Source organism: Somniosus microcephalus, chromosome 9 (assembly GCF_052327205.1).
Source record: "Somniosus microcephalus isolate GS21.2 chromosome 9, FLI_Smic_1.0, whole genome shotgun sequence".
NCBI classification, from domain to species: domain Eukaryota; kingdom Metazoa; phylum Chordata; class Chondrichthyes; order Squaliformes; family Somniosidae; genus Somniosus; species Somniosus microcephalus.
This window is the reverse complement of record NC_140995.1, coordinates 14,420,854-14,447,722: the sequence shown is the minus strand read 5'-3', so window position 1 is coordinate 14,447,722 and position 26,869 is coordinate 14,420,854. Positions and strand designations below refer to the sequence as shown.

The 26,869-nt window shown below is 47.4% G+C and overlaps 1 long non-coding RNA gene across 2 annotated transcripts in view; it reads right to left on the bottom strand.

Moving 5' to 3' along the window:
- The window catches only part of LOC147112270 (uncharacterized), a 182,805-nt gene that overhangs the window by 142,865 nt on the left and 13,071 nt on the right, over window positions 1-26,869 (bottom strand). For both annotated transcript variants that reach the window (XR_015079647.1, XR_015079646.1), the window contains exon 2: window positions 18,390-18,476. This is a non-coding gene — a long non-coding RNA (uncharacterized LOC147112270). The remainder of the gene's footprint in view (window positions 1-18,389; window positions 18,477-26,869) is intronic.

The window sequence follows — 26,869 nt, the reverse complement described above, 5'->3', positions numbered from 1 at the left end:
GACCCATCCTCCCTGGGTTACACACTGTCTGATCTCACTGGGCCCATCCTCCCTGGGTTACACACTGTCTGATCCCACTGGGCCCATCCTCCCCGGGTTACACACTGTCTGATCTCACTGGGCCCATCCTCCCCGGGTTACACACTGTCTGATCTCACTGGGCCCATCCTCCCTGGGTTACACACTGTCTGATCTCACTGGGCCCATCCTCCCCGGGTTACACACTGTCTGATCTCACTGGGCCCATCCTCCCCGGGTTACACACTGTCTGATCTCACTGGGCCCATCCTCCCTGGGTTACACACTGTCTGATCTCACTGGGCCCATCCTCCTCGGGTTACACACTGTCGGATCTCACTGGATCCATCCTCCCCGGGTTACACACTGTCTGATCTCACTGGGCCCATCCTCCCTGGGTTACACACTGTCTGATCTCACTGGACCCATCCTCCCTGGGTTACACACTGTCTGATCCCACTGGGCCCATCCTCCCCGGGTAACACACTGTCTGATCTCACTGGGCCCATCCTCCCCGGGTTATACACTGTCTGATCCCACTGGGCCCATCCTCCCCGGGTTACACACTGTCGGATCTCACTGGGCCCATCCTCCCCGGGTTACACACTGTCTGATCTCACTGGGCCCATCCTCCCTGGGCTACACACTGTCTGATCTCACTGGACCCATCCTCCCTGGGTTACACACTGTCTGATCCCACTGGGCCCATCCTCCCCGGGTAACACACTGTCTGATCTCACTGGGCCCATCCTCCCCGGGTTATACACTGTCTGATCCCACTGGGCCCATCCTCCCCGGGTTACACACTGTCTGATCCCACTGGGCCCATCCTCCCCAGGTTACACACTGTCTGATCTCACTGGGCCCATCCTCCCCGGGTTACACACTTTGCCGGCAATAGCCCCACAACGCTGCTCTCATTTTACCCTTGCAGTTCACCTCTTCACCACTTACTTCTATCTCTTCCCTTATGTTGTCTCCTTATACTGATGCATAGAATCATGGGAAACCACCTGACATCACATTTGCTCCCAGAGGTACAGCTGCAGGGTCAGTGCGCCCCAGGTGAGCGTCTTTCCATCATGACTGGGTAGGTAAGCACACCACCGGTTTGCTACTGAGCCATACAGTAACAGGAAGGTCCCAGGGATCAGTTCCTGGTTGGTGCCGAAACGCTGATCTCAGTCAGAGTTCTATTAATGCAAGTTGTTGTTCAGACTCGCAGGTAAAGAAGTGCCACAGGGTTGAGGACCCGGAGGGGCCCCCCCGTATAGGCTGCTGCCTCTTCAGGAGAGGAGTGAAAAAACAGTGATTTTCTTTAAAGTAAAGCAAAAGCAAATGCACAATGCCCTAGAGGCAGTGAATTATAACAGATCAGATGACAACTCACTCCCTTCATTACTCACCATAATTCACCCCTTCCCATAATTTTGGTCTCCACACTAAAAGGCATGACAATGCACGTTTGTAAATTGCCACCTAGTTAATCTTGCAAAGAACTCCCATCAATTCAAGAGCATTTCCTTAATAGGAACACTTTGATGAAGAGAGAATTTTGCTGACCGTGATTGGAAGATTTTCTCCGTACACCTCAGGGATGATTTTCCGAATACTGATTCCTGACGAGGAGAGTCATCTACCAGGAGCGCATATTGGGAAATCTTGGGTGCACTCCCTATGATTTCCCATCCATTATGTACAAATTCCTGATAAGTACTCCCACTGGGAACGTGCATTCAGAAAATCAGCCCTTACGTGCAACAAAGTCACAAACCTGTTTAGGAGGAACAGTTTCGGAGCTTACTACAAGTGTCAGCTGTGGCTCAGTGGGTAGCAAGCTTGCATCCGAGTCCGAAGGTTGTGGGTTCAAGTCCCACTCCAGGGTCTTGTGCGCATAAATCTGGGCTGACACTCGCAGTGCTGAGGGAGTGCTGCACAGTCAGAGGTACTGTCTTTTAGATGAGACGTTAAACTGAGGCCCTGTCTGCTCTCTCAGGTAGACGTAAAAAGATCCCATGGCACTGTTTTGCTGAAGGTGCTGAAGAGCAGGGGAGTTATCCCCTGGTATCCTAGCCAATATTTATCCCTCAATCAACATCACTAAAACAGATTATCTGGACATTATCACATTGCTGTTTGTGGGAGCTTGCTGTGTGCAAATTGGCTGTGGCATTTCCCACATTACAACAGTGACTACATTCCAAAATAATACTTCATTAGGCTGTAAAGTGCTTTGAGATGTCCGGTGGTTGTAAAAGATGCTATACAAATGCAAGTCTTTCTATATAAAATACAGAGAAAATCTTCTTCTGCTTCCCCAGTAAGATCGCTCATGCAGATGATTATCATAACCACGAGCAATAAAAATTACAGTTTTATCGACATATGCTAACACATCTTGTCTTTACTGGATATTGCAGCGTAAGGTTGAAGAATGGCAAAAACGTTAATTAGAAAAATGTTGCTATGACAACGTCAGTTGAACAGTTTATTGCTATCATCAAAAAAAAGCACATTCCCCATGGGATACAGTACTTCAACAAAAATCAACATAATGTCATCCCAATTGAGATTGTCATGGTATGGATATCAAAGTGTTAGTGCATGTCAAAAAATATTGAAGTACAGAGTCACAGAATTATCTAGCCCTGGGCCCAGAATTATTATCTAACAATTTTTACACCTATCATTGTTACTTTGATATAACCTCTGAGAAAGTGTTGATCCATCAGTGTCATCGAAATAGCCTTTTGGATCCGTACTATTTTAAGGAACATTTTCAAACGACAGCAGGACGAGACACGTCTAATCATTGTTTCTGTATCACTTTCAGTTCCAACACATTACTGACGTAGTTTGATTAAAGACTCCCACCTTCAGTCTGATCTCAGCTGGGAGCAGCAGTAGGGACCCCCCATTGGCCTCAGCATATCTGAGAGGGGAGAAACCAGCAGGGAGTTTCCATTTCCCATTGCTACCCAGTGGCCCTGCTGGAAAGAGTACGCGTATGGTCATGGGGTGAGGACAGGATCAGTCTTGACTGTGACGCCCCCCCGGGGTCAAACAGCCTGACAACACTCACTATCCAAGCTGATCTACAACCCTCCGAGAACTCTGCATTCTTCCAATTCTGGCCACTTGTGCCTCCCCTACTTTCTTCGCCCCGCCACTGTGTTTTCAGCCTTCTAGGCCCAAAGCTTTGGAATTCCTTCCCTAAATCTCTCACCCTCTCAACAACAACAACAACAATAACTTGCATTTATATAGCGCCTCTGGTGTAGTAAAGTTTCCCAAGCAATGTTCCCGTTCATTTTTTTTGGGTGCCGGCCAGGCGTGTGTTGGATTAGTCAAGTCTCGAAGTAACAAAGGCATGGATGAGGGTTTCAGCAGCGGATGAGCTGAGGCAAGGGGCGGAGTCGGGCGATGTTACGGAGGTGGAAGTAGGCGGTCTCAGTGACGGTCCGGATACACGGTCTCCTCCTCAAAACCCACCGCTTTGATGAAGCTTTTAGTCACCTGCCCTAATATCTCCTCCTTTGGTGCGGGGTCAATTTTTTGTTTGATTACGCTCCTGTGCAGCACCTTGGGATGTTTTACTACATTGCACATTCTCCCCGTGTTTGCGTGGGTTTTCTCCGGGTGCTCCGGTTTCCTCCCACAGTCCAAAGATGTGCGGGTTAGGTTGATTGGGTTTCTGTGATTCTGTGATTAAAGGCACTATATAAATACAAGTTGTTGTTGTTGTTATTGTAGGCTCGCACCTGAAGAATGGACACTTAGGCAATGTACTGAAGAGCTGTGAGCAAAATGGAACCATACGCCAGCAAGAGTCAGTGCACTTTATGTTTGTGCTTGTTTTATTAACTAATAAAAATGGATCACATTATTAATAAAACATCTCATTAAACCAAAAAAAACCTGATTTCCACTGTCCTTTCTGAGGCAGCACATCTACAGACTTAAAAAAATTAAACCTGACTTTAAACAGACTCCAACATTGGATTAGATTAAACAAAAAAACACGTGAGTTAGCTTAAAGTACATCTTAATTCCCACAACGGCTCTGTCAGAAAAATAGTGCGCAACCTGTCAGTAACGCAATCCATCTGAGGTGGGAGGTTGTCTTTTTATTTCTTGAGCAGTTTGCATTTCAAATGGCAATCCCATGAAATAATATCAGCTATGTAACATGTGCAGACAGAGTCAAACAGGAGACTTTAAATGGCCAAAATGAGTTGACTCCCCAGTGCAGCTGTCTGGGTCTGTAATCTAATTCTGTTCTGTTTACTCCTGGAATCCACATAATTGTAGCCCAGAGATGCTCCAGGGGTCAGCTCAACGTTTAAAAAACTATCCCCAAATTAGAGAGTTTAATTGTGACTTTTGAACCCCTTCCTTCTGTGTAAATAAGTGGGAATACTCGCAGGAAAGAGGTGAAGTGAAAAACTATTGAGATGATTTTTAGTAAATTTCTGCATTTAACCCTACGGAGGAGAAATTGGGTATGTAGCGCCACCTATTAGTGCCTAAAGAGGGCAGTCAGTGGCTGTAGCGCCACTGGCCGCGCCTCACGCGATATTCAGCGGGGGTGCTAATGGTGGCGTTAGCCTGTTGCGCTGCGCCACCACCGATGACGTCATCGGTGTGTGCAGCGCCCCATTAGCACCCCGATCGCGATATTTGGTAGCAAACGCCGCTGTAGCGCCGTTCGCTACCCGCGCCCGGTTCACGAGGCCTTGCTGTGCCGGCAGTGGCGCAAGTTAAGGTGGGCGGCCGCCTGCAAGCACCTCCGTCCCCAGCCTCCTGCCGCCCCCCCCCCCCCACGGCATTGCTGGCTGTTTCCTGAGAGCCCAGCACTTCTCCTCGGTGCCGGGCTCTTTTGCCGGCACTCACGATCGGGGATCGCGCTGGTGCAGGCCCCTCCCCCCTTAACAATGGGAGGAAGGCCTGCAGTACCGCAGATTGCCGTGCCGCAGCGTGTGGCGCTGCGGCACGTTGTGCTGCAATATTCCGTTTCAGCGCCCTAAGAGGGATGCGGAGCGCCTCGAGCCTCGGCCCCGTCTCCCACTAGGGGCACTGAAACTGAATTTCTGATGTTCGTTAATGCTCCGAACACTGCGAAAAATCAGCGCCCAGGCGAACTTGGCGCCACTTTGGCGCCTCAACCCAATTTCTAGGCCTACAAGTCAAATGAGGTATTTCTTCCAAACAGATTATTTGCTGATTTATCTCATTGCGGTCTGGGGGACCTTGCTGTGCGCACATTGGTTGCCACCTTTCCCTACATCGCAACCGTGGCTGCACTTCAAAAATCTTCACTGGCCGTGAAACGCTTTCGGATATCCTATGGTCATGAACAGTGCGATATAAATGCTTTCTTTATTTCTTTCATTCTTTCCGCTTTCGTGTCTGTCACATTTCCTCTGCGTTCTTTCCCTTTCCCCTTTTCTACTCTTCCCTCCCTGAAGGCACCGACCTCAGGCTGGGACACAGTTTCATGGACCCGGGCGCTAACAGCTCTCTGGTACCTCAGTCAAGTCTTCATTCTTCATGTGCCAGCCTAGACAGTGAGGTCGGCTTGTAGTCGGGCTCTTTCACTTCAAATTCCAGGAGATCACCATCTCTGAGCTGAATACTGGGACTAAATCTGATTCCCTATCCCAGGAATAGACTTGTGGGGATAAAAACTAGCTCGACAAATCTGTTATCAGGACAGAGGAGCCAAATATAGGAATGCAAACACTGGAAGCCGGCTTCTAGGCACCAGTCTCCCGGAATCCAAACTAAAGTGCTACCAGTATAAAAATGGCTTAAGTGGTGGGAAGCTATTTGAACTTGCAGGACATCACAACCAAACCCTATCCTGTTTTTATCCAACACCAATACAAACACCAATATGGGAACAGTAACATAGTGGTTATGTTACTAGGCTAGTAACCTGGAGGCCTGGACGAATGATCTGTAGAGATCGGCAGCTGGGGAATTTAAATTCAGTTAATTAAACAAATCTGGAATAAAAAGCTACTTTTAGTAATGGTGAACATGAAACTACTGGATTGTTATAAAAACCCATTTGGTTCACTGATGTCCTTTGGGGAAGGAAATCTGCCATCTTTACCCGGTCTGGCCGGGTATATGTGACTCCAGACCCACAGCAATGTGGGTGACCCTTACCTGCCCTCTGAAATGGCCAAGCAAGTCACTCAGAGGTATCACCACATGGACTGCAGCGGTTCAAGAAGGAGGCTCACCACCAGCTTCTCAAGGGGCAATTAGGGATGGGCAATAAATGTTGGCCTCGCCAGCGATGCCCACATCACATGAACAAATTTAAAAAAACAACACCAGAAGGATAGTGTTCGGGATCATGCCTGCTTTTTATGGCCCCTGCTTAACTCAGAGGCTAACTGTAGTGGACCCATTACTGCCTCAACTATGTTCAGTACATTCAACATAGAGTGGGAATCAAACATGGGACCTTGTTGGGGTGATACTTTAATTTTTTATTGGAAAAAGTGGGAGCAACACCCCTTTGTTATTCGTTAATTACGACCCCACTTTCGGAGCATGCCATTTCATTAGCAGGAACAAAGCAGCAGCAGCCAATCACAATGTACCAGTAACAAACGCAGATTGGGTGACCGCTTTGCGGAACACCTCCGTTCAGTCCGTAAGGGTGACCCTGAGCTTCCAGTCGCCTGTCATTTTAATTCACCGCCCCATTCCCACTCGGGCCTCACCATCCTCGGCTTCTTGCATTGTTCCACAGAAGCTCACCGTAAACTCGAGGAACAGCACCTCATCTTCCGATTAGGCACTTTACAGCCTTCCGGACTCAATATCGAGTTCAACAATTTCAGATCATAACCTCGGCTCCTATTACATTTTTACTTACATTTTTTATCCACACCTTTGTTTTGGCCCTCCACCCCCCCCCCCGCCCTTTCTTTTTTTTCTCTCTCCCACATGGCAGCTGTCTCCCATTCTGCCAGCGCATTTCACACCTAATCTAGAGCCGTCTTTTGTCTCTCCACTAGTCCTATCACCATTTCATCTCGTTTTGAATACCTCTTAATGTCTCTTCTTCTCTTTTGTTCTCTCCCAGCCTGGCCTCTTAATCTATTTCATTTCCTGTGCTTCTTTAGTCTTGACAAAGGGTTTCGATCCGAAACGTTGACTCTATTTTCTCTCCACGGATGTTGCCTGGCCTGCTGAGTTTTTCCAGCATTTTCTGTTGCTACCAGTAACAATGTTCTCTTAACAATCTCCAGCAGCTAAACAGACACTCGTCCAGGACAGATGTCCATAGGTCTGTTCGTCTAATCGTAGTGTGACAAAATAGGCGTTCAACAAAACCCCAACTTACCTCTGAAGCGCTTAAAGAAGGAGTTATATGTGAGTGTTCACAGTTTCCTCAGGATCAACAATCCACTCCTATAATCCCCACAAACTTATTACACAAAGCACTTCTTTGTTAGTTGTAATTGTGATTTTTGTACAGAAGATGCAGTCTGGAGGGTTTTCCATGCAAAAAAAATGTTACGTTCATTTTGCCACCCAGTGAAAGTAAAGTTTTATAAGTATTATTATTGGACATTATTTGCCCCGGTCCATTGTTGCAAATAGGGAGCCCACATTCCCATTCTGTGTCTCTTTCGTATAAGATCATGACAAATGCATTTGCCATGCATGTAATTTTCATGTAAAGGTTTCTTATAATAATAAAACATTTATTAAACCCTATGGCCTATTAACTCATTTACTTTAAAGAAGTTAATTCTGCCATTAAAATAGTGGAGGAAGCAATTTCATGCCAAGACATTATGTTGTATGCTAACAAGCCATGGTGTAATTTCACGACCTTTTCAAAAATTACACAGAATTAGTATTCTGTGTTGCGAGATAGTAAATAGTTTGAATATTAATAAATCCAGTGAATAATTATACATTGGTGATGTTGGACGCCGTGTAGGTTCTCTCAACAAAGGCAGTATTTGTAACAAATTGCAGCTTCATACCTCGACACATCCTTCCCAAAGAGTTGCTATTATAAGTCCTTGGCTGTACAGAGCGTTGGTGAGACCACACCTGGAGTACTGCGTACAGTTTTGGTCTCCTTATTTAAGGAGGGATATACTTGCATTGGAGGCAGTTCAGAGAAGGTTCACTAGGTTGATTCCGGAGATGAAGGGGTTGTTTTGTGAAGAAAGGTTGAGCAGGTTGGACCTATACTCATTGGAATTTAGAAGAATGAGAGGGGATCTTATTGAAACATATAAGATTCTGAAGGGGCTTGACAGGGTAGATGCAGGGAGGATGTTTCCCCTCGTGGGGGAATCTAGAACTAGGGGGCATAGTTTCAGAATAAGGGGTCACCCATTTAAAACAGAAATGAGGAGGAATTTTTTCTCTCAGAGGGTTGTGAATCTTTGGAATTCTCTATCCCAGAGAGCTGTGGAGGCGGAGTCATTGAATATATTCAAGGTGGAGATAGACAGATTTTTGAAAGGTAAGCGAGTCGAGGGTTATGGGGAACGGGCAGGGAAATGGAGTTGAGGCCAAGATCAGATCAGCCATGATTTTATTGAATGGCGGAGCAGGCTCGAGGGGCCAAATGACCGACTCCTGCTCCTACGTCTTATGTTCTTATGGCCAGCTTTGTAAAGGACGTGGGGATTGATTAAGCCATTCGTATAACTGTGGCAGGAAGAACCAAAAACCAGTGCAGATTTTAAATAATACATCAATTACCATTCTTATCCTAGCAGATAAGGGAATTAGGGGTTACGGGGAGAGGGCAGGGAAGTGGACGTGAGTCTAGGTTCGGATCAGCCATGATCCTATTGAATGGTGGAGCAGGCCCAAGGGGCCGTATGGCCTATTCCTGCTCCTATTTCTTACGTTCTTATGTTCTTGAAATTATCTCTTAGCTCTGCTTTTTCAAACTGTTTTCAAACTGTTTTGGGGAGCGGGCAGGGAAGTGGAGATGAGGTAGAAGATCAGTCCTGATTTTATTGAATGGCGGAGCAGGCTCGAGGGGTCAAATGACCTACTCCTGCTCCTACGTCTTATGTTCTTATATTCTTATATCCAGGAGTGCGAAATTTCTGCCTTCGCTAATTTTATTCAAAAGTTTGGCGGCCAAGAAATTCGACTTCCGCCCCCCACCCCACCAAAAACGGGGCTCAAGACTTGTCGATGCGGCTGCCAGTTTGTGCTGGTGCGAGTCCCGAACTGTACGCAGGCTCGGCACTCGGTTAAATGCCGCCGAGGAGCTGCGGGCGTCAAATGGGCAACGTCGCGGGCAGCTTGTCGGGTGTTGGTACCGGGCGGGAACTCGGCTGCCTCCTGTGCTGAGCCGGCGAAGCAGGCCGTATCTGGTGGGGGTGGGCCGGGAGGGGAAGGTGATCCCGGGGGAGGACTCGAGCATGCTGCCGGTTTGGAATCTTTGGCCCTGATATTTACAGGGCGTCGGGAAGGGAGCAGGTGAGAAATCCGGAAATACTGGGAAGGCGGAGGTCCTGACGAAGTTAACGGCACGGCCATGTTCTAATTTTTTTTTAAACTCCGTTTCCCGCCCAGCAGCTGGCCGGGTGCCGGGAGGGAAAGCCAGTGCTACAAGGCAGCAGCTGGGGGGAAGCACTCCTGCTCCTCCTGTCAGCTGTAGCTCAGTGGGTAGCTGAGGGAGTGCTGCACTGTCAGAGGTGCTGCCCTTCGGATGAGACGTTAAACCGAGGCTCTCTCGGGTGGACGTAAAAGATCCCACGGGCACTATTTTGAAGAAGAGCAGGGGAGTTAGCCTTGGTGTCCTGATCAATATTAATCCCTCAATCAACATAACAAAAACAGATTATCTGGTCATTATCATATTGCTTTTTGTGGGAGCTTGCTGTGTGCAAATTGGCTGCCGCGTTTCGCACATTACAACAGTGACTACACTCCAAAAGTACTTCATTGGCTGTAAAGTGCTTTGAGACGTCCGGTGGTCATGAAAGGCGCTATATAAATGCAAGTCTTTCTTTTCTTTCTTTCCCTGGCCCACAAGCAGTGCTGGAAAGGCACTTACCTGCAGCTCCCATCTCCCTTCAAGTCGTGCATCAGCCAAGTCAGTGAGTGTCAGCAGTCTGTTCTTCCACGGGGGGGGGGGGGGGGGGGGAGGGGTGGTTATCACAGCTGCGCTCAATCCTGCCTGTAATTGCTGACTCCAGCAGCAGTCACTAGATAACAACTGGGAATGGGAATCCTAGCTGATTTTCCACTCTCTAGCCTGTGGTGCTCAGGACCATCGCAGTGCCCCTACCGCCACATTGGTGAGGTCAGCTAACTCACCACAGGCAGCGACGGGGCAGGAGGATCGCTGGGAAAAGCTTAAAATATTTACTTTTAATGTCCTTTTTTTCTAAAAAAAATGTACCTGGAAGGCTTCAAAGCAGCTGCATCTAGACTGGAGCCCAGGGGTGCCTGAAAGAAATAGGCAACAGCACCTTCTACCCTGGAGCCAAAAATACACAAGTATGACTGTGACGGAAAAAGTGGGGCCGATCTTGCCAGCCCTGGGGAGGCAGGTATGGAGGCGGGACTGCCGAGAAAGTAGCAGAATCTGGGGGCGGGTACCCATCCCGGGTGCCCATCCCGCCCCCAACCCGCCCCCGTGCCATCTTCCCAGGAGGTGGGTACCCGACCCGTGCCGGGTCCCATCTCCTCGAGGCGGGAAGGGGATTAGTGCCAATTGACTGCCTGTTATCAGGTAGTTAACAGGCAGTTTTTTGGCCAATCCCTATTTTGAGCCCTAAAGTGTGGGCTTCCCGATGGCTCCGAACCTTGCCAGGGTCAGCGAGGCGGGCCGTGGGTCTGCGGGGGTCGGAGGGGCCGAAGTGTCCGATGTGCAGATGAGTGATGAGTGCAAGTGTGGAGAGGTAAGTGTGTGAGGTGAGTGTAGAGTGTTTTAATAAGATTACTTACCTTTGCTTTTTCCTCCAGGCTTCATCTCACCGGCAGAGAAAGCAAAATGGCCGCTGCATTCTTAAATGCAGCAGCCTTCTGCTTTTCTGCTCAGGAAAGCTTTCTAAGTGAGCCTGTGTCCCAGGTTTCAACTTAGAAGACAGAATGTCACTGTTTGACAGCTTCACAGAGCTGTCAAACGATGACAATTCATCCGTCAAAAAATCTTGACAGATGAAACGTCATACGCTGATGTCATCTGTCACCGACTTTCCCTTAATTGACCGGCTAAGCCCGCTGGGCGGGCTTAACAAGGCCAATCAAGGGAAAATAGCGTGGGTTGGCCAGACGTCGATGAAGGCGGGACTGAAACCCGACAAGCAGCTTTCCCACCTCCATCACGTCCCCATTGATAAAATCACCCCCTAAGTTACAGGAAGTAACTGCTACCTAACAGGAGATGCTCACAGATATAAGATACAAAATAGATGTGTGTGGGCATAGGGTGAGGGCAGAATGGGCTCCGCTTCAGTGATCTCCTGCAGCCAAATAGTCCACTTGAACACATTGTCCAGACTCACATGAAGATCAACCCCCTTGGTCAAGTTACTGGAGGGCCGGTGCTACCTGTGGATACATACTCCACTAGGAGTCATAGCATTCAGTGCAGGGGAGGGAATTAAGCCATTGCATCAAATATGGCATTAAACATGGTTGACCACTCCATCTTGCTCTTTACTTTATCCTCTGGGGTTCACCTTTGTGGCACGGCCGTCAATTGGTTCCGCTCCTACCTGTCCCAGTGTATAGCAGATCTCCCGCAATAGTTTCTTTTCCCATCTCCCCATATGGTCGCCTCAGGTGTCTCCCCTCTTGCACATGCATAGCTGTTTCCCCATAACTGTCAGTATAGATCTGGTTCAGTAATATAATAGTGATTTTACACCCAGATAATCTGTGGAGGACTTGCCTGGGTTTTCTGGTGGCTTTATCTCCGTATGTCTGTGTGGACTGGGGTGCCTAAGTTTCCTGGTGACCCTGCTTCTGCACAACAGTGAGGATTGGGAGCAGCTTTACTAGTAAGAGATGGCTATTTATTTGCAAATATTTAGTGCAATGGGAGTTTCAAGTAAGGCACAAATTAAAAATAATTGAAAGCTAACCATTGTGGTTAATTTGCATATAACAACAACAACAACTTATATTTATATAGCACCTTTAACGTAGTAAAACGTCCCAAGGCGCTGCACAGGAGTATTTTGACACCGAGCTACATAAGGATAAATTAGGGCAGGTGACCAAAAGCTTGGTCAAAGCTTGGTTTTAAGGAGCATCTTAAAGGAGGGAAGGGAGGTAGCGAGGCGGAGAGGTTTAGGCAGGGAGTTCCAGAGCTTAGGGCCTCGGCAACAGAAGGCACGGCCACCAATGGTTGAGCGATTATAATCAGGGATGCTCCAGAGGGCAGAATTAGAGGAGTGCAGATATCTCGGGGGGTTGTGGGGCTGGAGGAGGTTACAGAGATAGGGAGGGGCGAGGCCATGGAGGGATTTGAAAACAAGGATGAGAATTTTGAAATCGAGGCACTGCTTAACCGGGAGCCAATGTAGGTCAGCGAGCACAGGGGTGATGGGTGAACGGGACTTGGTGCGAGTTAGGACACGGGCAGCCGAGTTTTGGATGTCCTCAAGTTTACGTAGGGTAGAATGTGGGAGGCCAGCCAGGAGTGCGTTGGAATAGTCAAGTCTAGAGGTAACAAAGGCATGGATGAAGGTTTCAACAACGGATGAGCTGAGGCAAGGGCGGAGACGGACGATGTTACGGAGGTGGAAATAGGCGGTCTTAGTTATGCCGTGGATATGCGGTCGGAAGCCCATTTCAGTGTCAAATATGACACCAAGGTTGTGAACAGTGTGGTTCAGCTTCAGACAGATGTTAGGGAGAGGGATGGAGTCGGTGGCTAGGGAACGGAGTTTGTGGCAGGGACCGAAGACAATATTTAATTGGAGAAAATCTCTGCTCATCCAAAACTGTATGTCGGACAAGCAGTCTGACAATTTAGAGACCGTGGCAGGGTCGAGAGAAGAGGTAGTGAGATAGAGATTGGGGGTCATCAGCGTACATGTGGAAACTGACGCTGTGTTTTCGGGTGATGTTGCCAAGGGGCAACATGTAGATGAGAAATAGGAGGGGGGCCAAGGATAGTTCCTTGGGGGACACCAGAGGTAACGATGCGGGAGCGGGAAGAGAAGCCGTTGCAGGTGATTCTCTGGCTACGATTAGATAGATATGAATGGAACCAGGCGAGTGCAGTCCCACCCAACTGGACGACGGTGGAGCGGTGTTGGAGAAGGATGGAGTGGTCAACCTAAAGGAGTTTCTTAAGCCTCAGGCATAAAGCAGGTTGGTTGCACATATATCTTCTGTGTTAAAAGGGTTAGTGTCACCTCTTTGTTTCATTGCAGGCAACCAACAACAGATTCCTCGCTGCTTTAAATATATTCCAAGAGAAAGATTCCCCCCTTTCCCACCCGCTCCCCACCCACCCCCGCCCCCCCCACACCCATCAGAAATTAGTTAGGAAACAGCTCTTATATGTTACCACATTTCTCTCAGTCTCCAAAGTGCTTTGTGTAGCTGTGGTTTCACACAGGCTGCCTTCACTTCTTGAGTTTCACTGGAACTCCCCGGTGCGTAGAAAAAAAAAGAAGTGTTTGAATTATGACTTCACCTGTATCGAGTGAGCAGGCAAAATGGAATCAACGGTTTTGGTCTGACTCACACTGGCTGGCTTGGCTGACCTAGTACTGCATCTAAAAATAGGCTCCTGTTTTTTGTTTACACTTGTCTCTGCCAAGGTTTTTTTCTCCCCCCCACCCCCCCCCCCCCGCCCCTAGAAGTCTGCGCTGGGGAACTGATTGCCCTGTGGCATAATAACAGGAAATAAAGCAGTAGTGTGTGCTCTCAGGGTGACGCCTGTGAAGGAGGGTGTATGAGGATGTGCAGAGAGGGAGGTGCAAACTGATGACCTGATAATGAGTAACAGGAAACTCTGAAAGTTAATAGTTATTAGCCCACCAGGTAACATAAAACCAAATCTTGGTATGACTGTGCCACTTCCTGCTAGTGAATGGTATTGACAGAATGGCAATTCACTTGGGTCATCAATATTAATGACTGATATCCTAGTCCAGATAAAATCTTACAACATCTTAAATCAACCTACTAGGTGGACTCACCAGTTGAGCAATAAGTCAGTTAAAAAGATAATGAAAATACAGGATGGCAATTCTTTGACTGGTGAGATTCCTGTTGTACTGTGCCTTGTGACAAGGCCTCGTTAGAAGAGCCATAAAAATATTTATTGGTCAAACAACAACAATTTGCACTTCGGTGGCATTCAATTAGATGTTTCAAAGTACTTTCCAGAGTGGTGATAAAGAGCACATAGCAAGCAGGAGGGAAGATGGAAAAAAATGAGAGAGAGGGCCCAAGGACCCAGTTGAAGAGCGAGATTTTGAAAACAATGACAGAGAAAGAAAGAAATTTCTATAGCGCCTTTCATGACCACCAGATGTCTCAAAGCGCTTTACAGCCAATTAAGTACTTTTGAAGTGGAGTCACTGTTGTAATGTGGGAAATATGGCAGCCAACTCCCACAAACAGCAATGTGATGATGAGCAAATGATCTGTTTTTGTTATGTTGGTTGAGGGATAAATATTGGCCCCAGGACACCAGGGATGCTCTTCTTCAAAATAGTGCCATGGGATCTTTTACATCCACCCGAGAGAGCAGACGGGGCCTCGGTTTAAAGTCTCATCTGAAAGACACTAACTCCGACAGTGTAGCACTCCCTCAGCACTGCACTGGGAGTGTCAGCCAAGCTTTAAAGTGCTCAACTGTCAGGGGTGGGATTTGAACCCACAACTTTCCGACATTAGAGGCGAGTGTGCTGCCCACTGAGCCACAGCTGGCACTACAAGGTGTAAGGAGGTGCTAAGCAGTTCCAGATGCCAACCCGTTTAGGCAAGGGAAGGAAAAGTGTATATCAGGGACATAAATAAATACCATGTGAAAGCTGTGGCCCCAGGACAGCAGAATAATATTGACCACAGAAGAAAAAATTATCTTCCTTGATGATGCAATGACAAAAATGTACGGCCTGATACAGTACTGAACCATAAGGACTTGGAATTGGGGTGCTCCACTCAATACTCAGATTAATTGTACAGGATCTTTATTTCAATATTATAATGCTTTCAAATATATTCAAATGAAGCACAATGCGATTCTCTGTAGGTTTAGGATTGTGCTATCCTTTCTGTTATCAATTTGGAGTGGACCTGTACAAGGGGCACAGGATTTTTTCAGCAACTGTTGTTGAATTTTTATTTTTCCAGTACCTTTTTAGTGCTAATTTTGCTCTTTTTATATTATTAATTTTTGGTGTGTTTTTTGTATATTTTAAAATTTATTTTTGGGGGATTTATTTTTGGTCGGAACAGATATCGTCCACACATTTACAGAAAAGCTGAATGCAGTTGAAGTATTTACAAGACTTCAGCAGAGGAAGGGGATGTGTAAGAGGATTTTTACAATACAAACACTCGTGGAAGTTGAGAGACTGACAAGGCAGCTGACTGCAAAAATACAGAGTCCTATAGCGGTCGGCACGTCTAGTTAACATTAATAATGAGGTTGCTTTTCCAACACCCCTAACAGATATTTCACGGTTAAGGTGGAAAAAAATGAAAGAAAACATGCGAGGGAGACCAGCAGGCATCAGGAACAGCAGTCGTCATTGGACCATGGCACACATAAGAACATAAGAAATAGGAGCAGGAGTAGGCCATACGGCCCCTCGGGCCTGCTCCGCCATTCAATAGGATCATGGCTGATCCGAATCTAGACTCACGTCCACTTCCCTGCCCTCTCCCTGTAACCCCTAATTCCCTTATCTGCTAGGAAACTGTCTATCTCCATTTTAAATTTATTTAATGTTGCAGCTTCCGCAGCTCTCTGGGGTAGCAAATTCCATAGATTTACTACCCTCTGAGTGAAGAAGTTTCTCCTCATCTCAGTTTTGAAAGGGCAGCCCCTTATTCTTAGATTATGCCCCCTAGTTCTAGTCTCACCCATCAGTGGAAACATCCTCACCGCATCCACCCGATCAAGACCCCTCACAATCTTATATGTTTCGATAAGATCGCCTCTCATTCTTCTGAACTCCAATGAGTAGAGTCCCAACCTACTCAACCTTTCCTCATACGTCAACTCCCTCATCTCCGGAATCAACCGAGTGAACCTTCTCTGAACTGCCTCGAGAGCAAGTATATCTTTTCAATAATACTTGGCAATAACCAAGGGGAAAGGCCTTCACTGGCTTCAGGTCAGCAGGAAGCCAGTTGCAGAGCTGTGACATCTGCTGCAAGGACACTGACATGAACCAACTGAGCGGCCTGCGGGTGGTGCTGTCCAGGGAGAGTATAAATACTCGGGCACGGGCCCAGCTTGCGCAGGACATTCTTAACAGGAACTAGTGAAGGACACCACTAGACCTCCATGTTGTAAAACAGTTGATTAAAGCTTTGTTTAACGCTTAGACCAAGTGCCTCATAGTTTTCTTACGTCAGACACCTAAAGCCAGCCTCCATCCTAAGGATGACACTGCCAGTGGCAGGTCAGGTCACCAGCTCCCTCAAGCTTTCTACCTCCACCTTCTTCATGGCTAGCATAGGGATCATCTACAGTATCACCTAAAGTACTGCTCGCCCGTGTATCGAAAGAAAGAAAGACTTGCATTTAAATAGCACCGTTCACGATCACCCGGATGTCTCAAAGCGCTTTGCAGCCAATGAAGTAGTTTTGAAGTGTGGTCACTGTTGTAATGTGGGAAATGCAGCAGTCAAATTGCACACAGCAAGCTCCCACAAACAGCAATGTGACAATGACCAGATAATCTGTATTTGTTATGTTGGTTGAGGGATAAATATTGGTCAGGACACCGGGGATAACTCCCCTGCTCTTCTTCGAAATAGTGCCATGGGATCTTTTATGTTCACCTGAGAGAGCAGACGGGGGCCACGGTTTAAAGTCTCATCCGAAAGATGGCACCTCCGACAGTGCAGCACTCCCTCAGCACTGCACTGGAGTGTCAGCCTAGCTTTATGTGCTCAAGCCCCTGGAGTGGGGACTGTGAACCGACAACCTTCTGACTCAGAGGCAAGTGTGCTACCCACTGAGCCACAGCTGACAGGTGAGTGATGTACTGGCAAGCATCGGCAGTATTTTAATTTCCCTTTTCTACCAACTAGCAACATAGAAACATAGAAAAATAGGAGCAGGAGTAGGCTATTCAGCCCTTCGAGCCTGCTCCGCCATTCAATATGATCATGGCTGATTCTCTATCTCAATATCATATTCCTGCTCTCTCCCCATACCCCTTGATGCCTTTTGTGTCTAGAAATCTATCTATCTCTTTCTTAAATATATTCAGTGGCTTATCCTCCACAGCCTTCTGTGGTAGAGAGTTCCGCAGGTTCACCACCCTCTGAGTGAAGAAATTTCTCCTCATCTCATTCCTAAATGTCCTACCCAGTATCCTGAGACTGTGACCCCTCGTTCTAGCCCACCCCCCCAGCCAGGGGAAACATCCTCCCTGCATCCAGTCTGTCGAGCCCTGTCAGAATTTTATACGTTTCAATGAGATCCCCTCTCATTCTTCTAAACTCTAGTGAATACAGGCCTAGTCAACCCAATCTCTCCTCATACGACAGTCCTGCCATCCCAGGAATCAGTCTGGTGAACCTTCGCTGCACTCCCTCTATGGCAAGTATATCCTTTCTTCGGAAAGGAGACCAAAACTGCACACAGTGCTCCAGGTGTGGTCTCACCAAGGCCCTGTATAACTGTAGTAAGACATCCTTGCTCCACTGTAGTAAGACATCCTTGCTCAGGAGCAAGAAATGGCTGCCCAAAAATTACAGGGAGGCATCCATGAGAATGGGATATTCAGTGGGAAGGCCCTGAGAATCATTAAAGACGCGAGTCACCCCAGCCACAATCTCTTCGCCCTGCTCCCGTCCGGTAAGAGATACCGAAGCATACGGTCTCGTACCAACAGGTTTCGAAACAGCTTCTACCCCCAGGCCATAAGACTCATGAACGATTAATTTATTTTTATTTATTACTGTTGTTTTATTTATTATTACTGTCTTTCTATTAGTATTTCTGTTAGTATTTTTATCATTGTTATGCCATATTTATTCAAATGTTGGGAGGACTCTTAAAAATCAACATTTCATTGTGCAGTACACACGTCTGCTGCATATATGACAAATAAAATTGAATTGAATTGAATTGAGGCCATTCGGCCAACAGGTTCCTGCTCCTTTTTTTTTTACCTCCAACACCATCGTTAGTTCCTCCTTACCTTGCACTGTGACACAGCCGATGCTACCTCTTCCAATTCACCAACTCCATCCTCCGTGCTGTATGCAGCTGCGCGGGTGCTTGCAAGCTTTGGGGAGAGAGAGACACAGGGTGTTGTGAGGTGCTTCCTTGTCCTGACCCACCGGCGTTATTAGTGGATGGACTGCTCTCCTGGCCTACCATGACAGAAATGTTAAAATGCTGGCTCCCTGACACAATTCCATACAGAGTTTGCATTCCAAGATATTGGGGGTAGATTTTAACTTTTCCCCACAGGTAGTAAGCACGATGAGGCGGATCTGTCCACCTTTTATATATCCCGTCCAATGTCCCTTTCCAATGGGATGCCCTGAAGGAAAAGAAAAGGACTTGCATTTATATATCGCCTTTCACAAACTCAGGATGGCCCAAAGTGCTTTACAGCCCATGAAGTACTTTTTTTACGTGTAGTCACTGCTATAATGTGGGAAATGCGGCTGCCAACTTGCGCACAGCAAGATCCCACAAAAAAGTAATAAGGTGCATGACCAGATAATCTATTTTTAGTCATGTTGATACAGGAATAAATATTGGCCAGGACACCAGGGAGAACGCCCCTGCTCTTCTCCGGATAGTGTCATTGAATCTTTTGCGTGCACCCGAGAAAACAGATGAGACCGCGGTTTAACGTCTCATCTGAAAGACGACACCTCTGACAGGGCGGCACCCCCTCAGTACTGCACTGTGGTGTCAACCTGGATTATGTGCTCAATCCCTGCTGGAGTATGAGTAGGTATAATCAATAATAGAAGAGCCCTGAAGTTGTTTGAGGGAGTGACATAGGCCAATAGTAAGTATGGAAAAGGATAACAGGCAGCCAGCTGTCGATCATTCTGCCATCGCCATTTACACTTCATCTAGAGCCATCGTTTGTTTCTTAACTTGTCCCATTACCATCTCCTTTTGCCTTGCACCATCATCCCTTTTGTCTCTTAATCTCTCCTGCCTTCCACCCTATCACAGACCTTTCCTTTTGTTCTTTCTTCCCCTCCCCTCCCCCCTTTCCCTAAAAATCTGTTCCATCTCCAGCTTTTTCCAGTTCTGACAAACATTAACTCTGTTTCTCTCTCCACAGATGCTGCCTGACCTGCTGAGTGTTTCCAGTATTTTCTGTTTTTATTTCAGGTTTCCAGCATCCGCAGTATTTTGCTTTTGTACCTGTTATGCTACTTGGTAAGTGGTACAGTTAGGCACTCTTGCCTTGGCAGCTTCCTGAAGATGTATATAATAGCAAAATACTGTGGATGCTGGAAATCTGAAATAACAACAGAAAATGCTGGAAATACTCATGGATGCTGCCTGGCCTGCTGAGTATTTCCAGCATTTTCTGTTGTTATTCCTGAAAATGTATCATCTTGTGGGTAGTCTACACATCTTTGAGCATGGTTGCTGCCTCCTGTCAGACACGCTGCACTGTTGTTCTCTGAAGAATACTGTAGTGTATGTATCCGTCTACCTTTAAGAAAACCATTGTATGTAACTGTTCACCTTTAAGAGAACTATTTTAGGTGTGGCACTACTTTGTTGGCTTCTGTATACTGTAATACCAACGGTGACCACACCGGTATATAAGTGCTGTGTCAGGATTTATTTGGCAGATTCGCCCTGACCTTCGAATAGTAAAGTCCTGTTTTAAGTTACTCTGGTAGTCTGTGTATTAATTAACTAAACAACCCACAGACTTTACAGTGGCGACGAGTCCAATCGTACCCTGCGGCAACAATACTTCCGAAGCAGTTAACGAGCGTCGAGATGAGGCAACCGCCCTCGTCGTTCTGCTGGGAGAAAACTCGAGGCTGCAGAACTAGAAAGGAAGAAGAAGTTAGAGACAAAGACTTCCATCAGCAACAGGCACTGACTGTCCCTTCTGCCACGGTGAGGAGTGAGCCGATCAGCACGAGAAGCAAGCCGGCCACGGTGACTGTGAGTAAGGGAAAAGTAAAAAGAATAACTGGAGGATAAGGGCGGTGCACTCAACCACGGTCGAGGGGGAAAGGAGCCGGACAGAAGTCGGGCCCAGAGGCGCTGAGACTGGGGCAGCGTGGAGCAAGGAAGCCGCGGTACAGACAGGCTGGGGACGCAACGGCGTCGTGAGACAGCTAGACCGCGACCGGCGAAAAAGGCCGGGCAGCGACTGAAGCCACGAAGCGCTGCGACCGGGAGCGTAGGCGCGGGAAGATATAAAAACTCAGCCGCAGCCGGGGAGGGAAGCACCGGACTGCGAGAGGGCTGGGAGGCGCGATTGGGAGCCGAGTGAGCGGGAGAGGCAGAGCCGACCAAGGGGGAACTGAGCGAGAGCCAGTCCAGCGGCTGAAACTGTTCTCCGTCAACGGGGTGTACCCAGCGCCGGTAGAGCCGAGCGAGCGGGAGAGAGACAGAGCCCGAGCAAGGGGAACTGAGCGAGAGCCAGCCCAGTGGCTGAAACTGTTTGCCGTCAACGGGGTGTACCCAGCGCCGGTTGCCCTGCCGAGAAAAGGGAAAGCCCTGAAGCCGACGCGCAGGCTGTGAACCTGAAAGCCAGCGGCCGTCGCCCGTGGGGAAAGTGTACCCCTCCCGCTAGGGAAGAAACGCGGGAAGCCGCCATTAGGCGGGGAAGAAGACAGAAGCGGGAAACCGCCATTGAAGTGGGCGGGGAGAGAAGATAAGCGCGGGAAACCGCCATTTTCACGGGAACTGCCATCTTGGAAAAAAAAATATAAAAGAAAATTTAAAGAAATAATTCGTGGTGTTATCAGGAAGAGAGGAAGATGACTAAGCGTGGTAACATCAACGATTTTAATTCCGAGGTAGAAGACTGGGCCACGTATGTGGAATGCATTGAGATCTATTGTGAGGCCAATAAAATAGAAGAAGATGACAAAGCTATAACCTTGCTAAACTCGATGGGCGCGAAGACATACGGGCTCTTGAAGCATCTACTAGCACCAGCTAAACCGACGGATCAGACTTTCGATGATATTGTGACTGTTCTGAAGGATCACTTGAACCCCACACCGTTGATGTTGGCGGAACGATTCAAATTCTATGCGAGAACGCAAAGGAAAGACGAAAGCAATGCAGAATACTTGGTCGAACTGCGTAGACTAGCGAAACACTGCCAGTTTGGAGGGAATCTGACAGAGGCATTGCGAGACAAGTTCGTGTGCGGGTTGTCAAAGGAAGGAATGCAAAAGCGACTACTCGAAGAGAACGACCTTACGCTTGACAGGGCTGTCCTTATTGCAGCATCGCACGAAGCCGCAGCGAAGGGAACTGCAGAAATGCAGCTAAAGGCAGCGGCACTCAGTGTGGATCAAATTACCTCGAGTACAACAAAATGCTATCATTGTGGGAAGACAACACACGACCAGAACCAATGCTGGTTTAAGAACCAGGAATGTAGGAAATGTGGCAAACTGGGTCACATAGCTAAGGTATGCCGGTCAGGGAAGAAGACCAACAACCAAAGGAAGCCATCACAGGAAAAGTACAACAAGGTACACAAGGTGGCTGAGAAGAGTTCAGACGAACAGAATTCGGACTCAGACCCAAACGGCCAGGAGCTGGGCAGTCTGAGAATTCACAATGTGAGTAAGGAAGCTGACCTACAAACTATCTGGGTCATGCTAAAAATAGCTGGAGTCCAAGTGAAAATGGAGTTGGACACTGGATCAGCTCTATCAGTCATAAATCGAAGGGATTACCACCGGCTATTCTCACATATACCCTTAAGAGATACCAAGTTCGTATTGCAGACATACACGGGGCATAAAGTATACCCCATGGGGAAGATAAGAGTCAAGGTGAGAGATGGGGGTAAAGAACACCCAAGAATGAACTTATACGTACTACCTGAGGGAGGACCACCACTTCTGGGACGGGAGTGGATCAAGAAAATAGACATGGAATGGCACTATCTAAAAGCCATAACGAGTGAGGACTCGGTGCAGACAATCAGCTCAGATTCTGAAACGGATGACGATAAGACCAACCCAAATATGAAAGACAAGGCTAAAATGGACTTGCCGACTAAGGTTGGAAGAACGAAAGCATGCATAAAGGCTTATGCTCCAGAGAAGAACAAAGTTTCAGAACAGAACTCCACCGAACAACGACAACATAGTTTGACAGAGAATTCTGAGTCTGTTCAGTTTACGGACATATCCATGACTGACGAACACCGAGCTCAGACTCGACTTTATTTCAAATTACGACAGCAAGTAGAACAAGTGAGTTACCGTCTCGAACAAGAGATGAAAACAATGAAAAAGTTCTATGACATCGAATGGGAGAATCTGGAAAGACAACAGAAGCAGCTAGCTCAAGCAGAGAGCGACTATAGAGCCATTGTGACCAATTACCGATCACATCTCCCTTATGCTGTTCAGGAGTTAGAATATTTGCAGGAAGGAGCAAATGAAGAGGAATCTTCAGGAAGCCAGGATTTTATTCCCGTTCTTCTCTACGACTCATTACAAGCAGAGTTTGAGAAGTTGAAGGAACAGTATGAACAGGCCCAGGCTACAATCCTGGAGGGGATTAACTCGGCAACCTCCGAAAAGCTAGTTTCAGTAGAAGCATATGAGCAACTAAAGGTTGAACATGAGCAAGAAGTCCAAAGGCTGCAGGAAATTCTTGATGAGCTCAAGGCCAAGACAGACTCATCGGTAGAAGTTCCATCCATAGATGAGAAATTAGAGGTGAAAGACATGGCAGAACATGAAAGACAAGATGTCCAAGAACTCATAAAAATATTGAAGGAAACCCAAGACAAATATGAGGCGGCAATGACCGAGGTTCAACAACTTGAAGAACAGATTCAACTGGGAATCCTTTCAGTGGAAGAAAAGGAAACTGTAAGAAACACAGAGACTGTAAGAATGGCCCCTGAACATGAGCTAGAGAGCATCAAGGCGCAACGTCTCCGAGCGCTGAAAGCCAAAGTACAAGAGGAAAAGAAGGTGAAAGCATTGGAGGAAAAGGTGGATGAAATGGAGAAGACTCTGATCCACAGTGTTCCCGTGGAAGAGTTAATGGTCAGCCAACTCCTTCATATGCTGAGGGACAAGACTCTGCAATGGGAACAATCTGAACACGAGCTTCAATCTTCAAAGGGAAGGAGTTCGGAGCTCTCAAAAGTTATGGAAATAGCTGAGGTTGCAACACAGATTTTACTGGGATGCCAAAAGTACGCTGAATCACGTCTATGTGAACAACAGAATGTTGAAACAGCTGCTCCAGTAGAAGGATTGAATAGCCCGATCAATCAATCCCCGATGGAAGGGGAAGTATTGAAATCACAAATGAGGTCATTAGTGAAGGATTTGCAGGAAACCCAGGAAGAGCGGGATGAATATGAACGCATGAAGAAGTCTCTTCAGGAAAGATGTCTAGGGAGGGAACAACAGTCGGCTAACGTCCAGTTGGGTAAGGAAGAAGTAGCAGGCCCTCTCGCTAGACTAGTTCAGGACGACACCGAATATTACCATGACCTGTTGAGTGACACGGAATATTACGAGGACTTGGTCTGCCCAGCTTGTGATGAAAACTCCCAAAGTGCAGAAATCAGGATGAAGCACTTAAAGTCTAAGGAACATAGGGAGATGGTAGCGCTACAGCTGGCAGCTGATAAGGGAGCCCCGAGAGTCTCCAAGAAGCAGAAAAGAAAAAGACGAAGCAGAAGGTGATAACCATCTAAATCATTATCACTTCTACCAGATCATGTACGTGGGCCCTACGAAGGGAGCCAAATCAGTTGGCAAGTAGGAAAAATTACCAAGGCAGTCCAGCTGTTTGTAAAAGTCAGCACTGCTGGTTCAGCAGGACGGAAGTTCAAGCTGTTAAGTCAAGGGAAAGACTATTGGATGAGTCACGCTAGCAATGTGAACCGGCTACACCACAGAGATGTTGTTCGGACCGAGTCAAGACCAGAGACTGAATCTGTGAACTGTTCCTGCAGAGACTGAATCTGTAAACTGTTTCCCGCATAGATTATACCTGTGAATTGTTTTACATGAAGTTGAATATATGTTATGTTTAATGGGGGACTAAGTATGTTGTAAGCTAAAAAGGGAGGATTGTAGTGTATGTATCCGTCTACCTTTAAGAAAACCATTGTATGTAACCGTTCACCTTTAAGAGAACTATTTTAGGTGTGGCACTACTTTGTTGGCTTCTGTATACTGTAATACCGACAGTGACCACACCGGTATATAAGTGCTGTGTCAGGATTTATTTGGCAGATTCGCCCTGACCTTCGAATAGTAAAGTCCTGTTTTAAGTTACTCTGGTAGTCTGTGTATTAATTAACTAAACAACCCACAGACTTTACAAATACGAGAAAAGCAATTAACTTCAATGCCGAAGGTAAGGCAGCTCTTGGGCACGGAGCCCTGTAGACTTGCATGGACCTCTCCACCAAAGCCAGTTCTTGACTACATATCTAGGTGATTATACTATCAGTATTCCTGCAGAATTTTAGAAGTTCTAACCTATAATTCCGAGTCTGTATATTCTTTAGCACTGTGCACTGCTACTGATACAGAAACAGTTTGGCCTCAAACTCATCATTTTAAGTTGTACAAACGACGAGCATGCTTTTTCAGTCCAATACATTATAAGGGGCAATAAACTGCGGATAAAACTATGGTAGCAATACTGGCTGGCCGGGAGGGCAGAAATTCACAGGGAAGGGAGACAATAATAGGTACAAAGTGGCAGGATGCGTGAAAACACATTACCAGCTGTCCAGCAGTAAGTGGCAGCTCATTTATATTGAGCAAATACTGTTTCTTTTCTGTCTCATTCTAAAAGTGTTCTGAACTTTGTCTGTTTACAGGTATTTGGGATTCTACATAATGAAGAATTCTGCTTCCTGTTGTAGGAAACTGATTATGCCCCGACCAGTGCAAAGCATCATTTAACTAGTAGTTGTAGACAGACACGACAGACACTTGCCAGATACGTCAGCTATTGGTACACACAAGGGTCTTCTTCTTCTTAGGCAGTCCCTCGGAACCGAGGATGACTTGCTTCCACACTAACAATGAGTTCTCAGGTGACTGATGAGTCCAATGCGGGACCTACGGTCTCTGTCACAGGTGGGGCAGACGGTGGTTGAAGGGGCGGGTGGGTGGGGTGCTTGGGTTGACGTGCGCTCCTTCCACTGCCTGCGCTTGGCTTCCGCTTGCTCCCGTCGAAGAGACTCGAGGTGTTCGGCGCCTTCCGCATGCTTCTCCTCCACTTTGTGCGGTCTTGGGACAGGGATTCCCAGGTGTCGGAGGGAATGTTACACTTTTTCAAGGAGGCTTTGAGGGTGTCCTTGAAGCATTTCCTCTGCCCACCTGGGGCTCTCTTGCCATGCCTGAGCTCCGAGTAGAGCGCTTGTTTTGGGAGTCTCGTATCGGGCATGTGGGTACCATTAAGGCGCTGGAAAAACAGCACAGCTTGATTAGCACTTCTGCTGTGGGAATCGCCAGACGAACTCAGAGCCCTTTGTTCAGACAAGCTATCAACTGCTTATCTGGATGGTGTGCGTTGACTCAAGAATGTTATCTTGGAGCAATACACCCTACCTCTGAGGTAATCACACCTCCTTTTCCTCCTCTTATCATTCAGCCTCCATCAGGGAAATGTTATGCCTTAAAGCCATTTGGGTGGAAAACGTTCCTTCAGTTGATCTCCTATGCAGGTGGTTTGGAACAATTGTGAGCTAGTTTATGCAAGTGATTGGCAGGAAGAGAGGAAGAAGTTCTGAAAATAGCAACCTGGGGAGGCGATACAGTTCATTTGTGACAAAATAGTTCACAATGGTTTTTATTTAGAAACATCAATTGGTCCTAAAGAAACATATGATCCTAAAGTTAAAGGGGGAGAAATTCGGCATCGCCCCATTTGGGGCGCAATTCTCGGCCGGGCGCAAAGTTTTGCGGCCGGCGCAAATTATCACCACCTACTGCGAAATTGGTCTGTTTCGTCCCTGGAGCCGATTGCAGTGCTAAATCAGGCGCTGCACGACTCTCTTAAGGTGCTAAGCCGGAGGAGCGAGGCGCTAACTCAGAGGGTGGGCGCAGCGCAGGTGCTGTCAGTTAGCGATTGCACACAGACACGCTGGCGCTGGTCAGCTCTTAAAGGGGAGGGTCGATCTTGATTTGCAGCCGCACCCTGCGCATCGGAGCCCTGAATCTCGGCCTGGACAGATCTGTTGCCAAATCCTGCAGCCAAGGACTATGGAGAGGGCCAGTGAGCAAGCGCAACGTTTCAGCGAGGGGGCCTTGGAGGCTCTGGTTGGCGCGGTGGAGCACAGGCGATCTCTCCTGTACCTGGAGAGTGGCAGGAGGCCTCTGCCCAGCAAGTACCGAAAAGCTTGGAGGGAGGTGGCTCACAGAGTGACCTCCAGCAGCATGGTGCCTAGGACCCCTGTGCAATGCAGGAAGAAGTTCAATGACCTCACTCGGGTTGTCA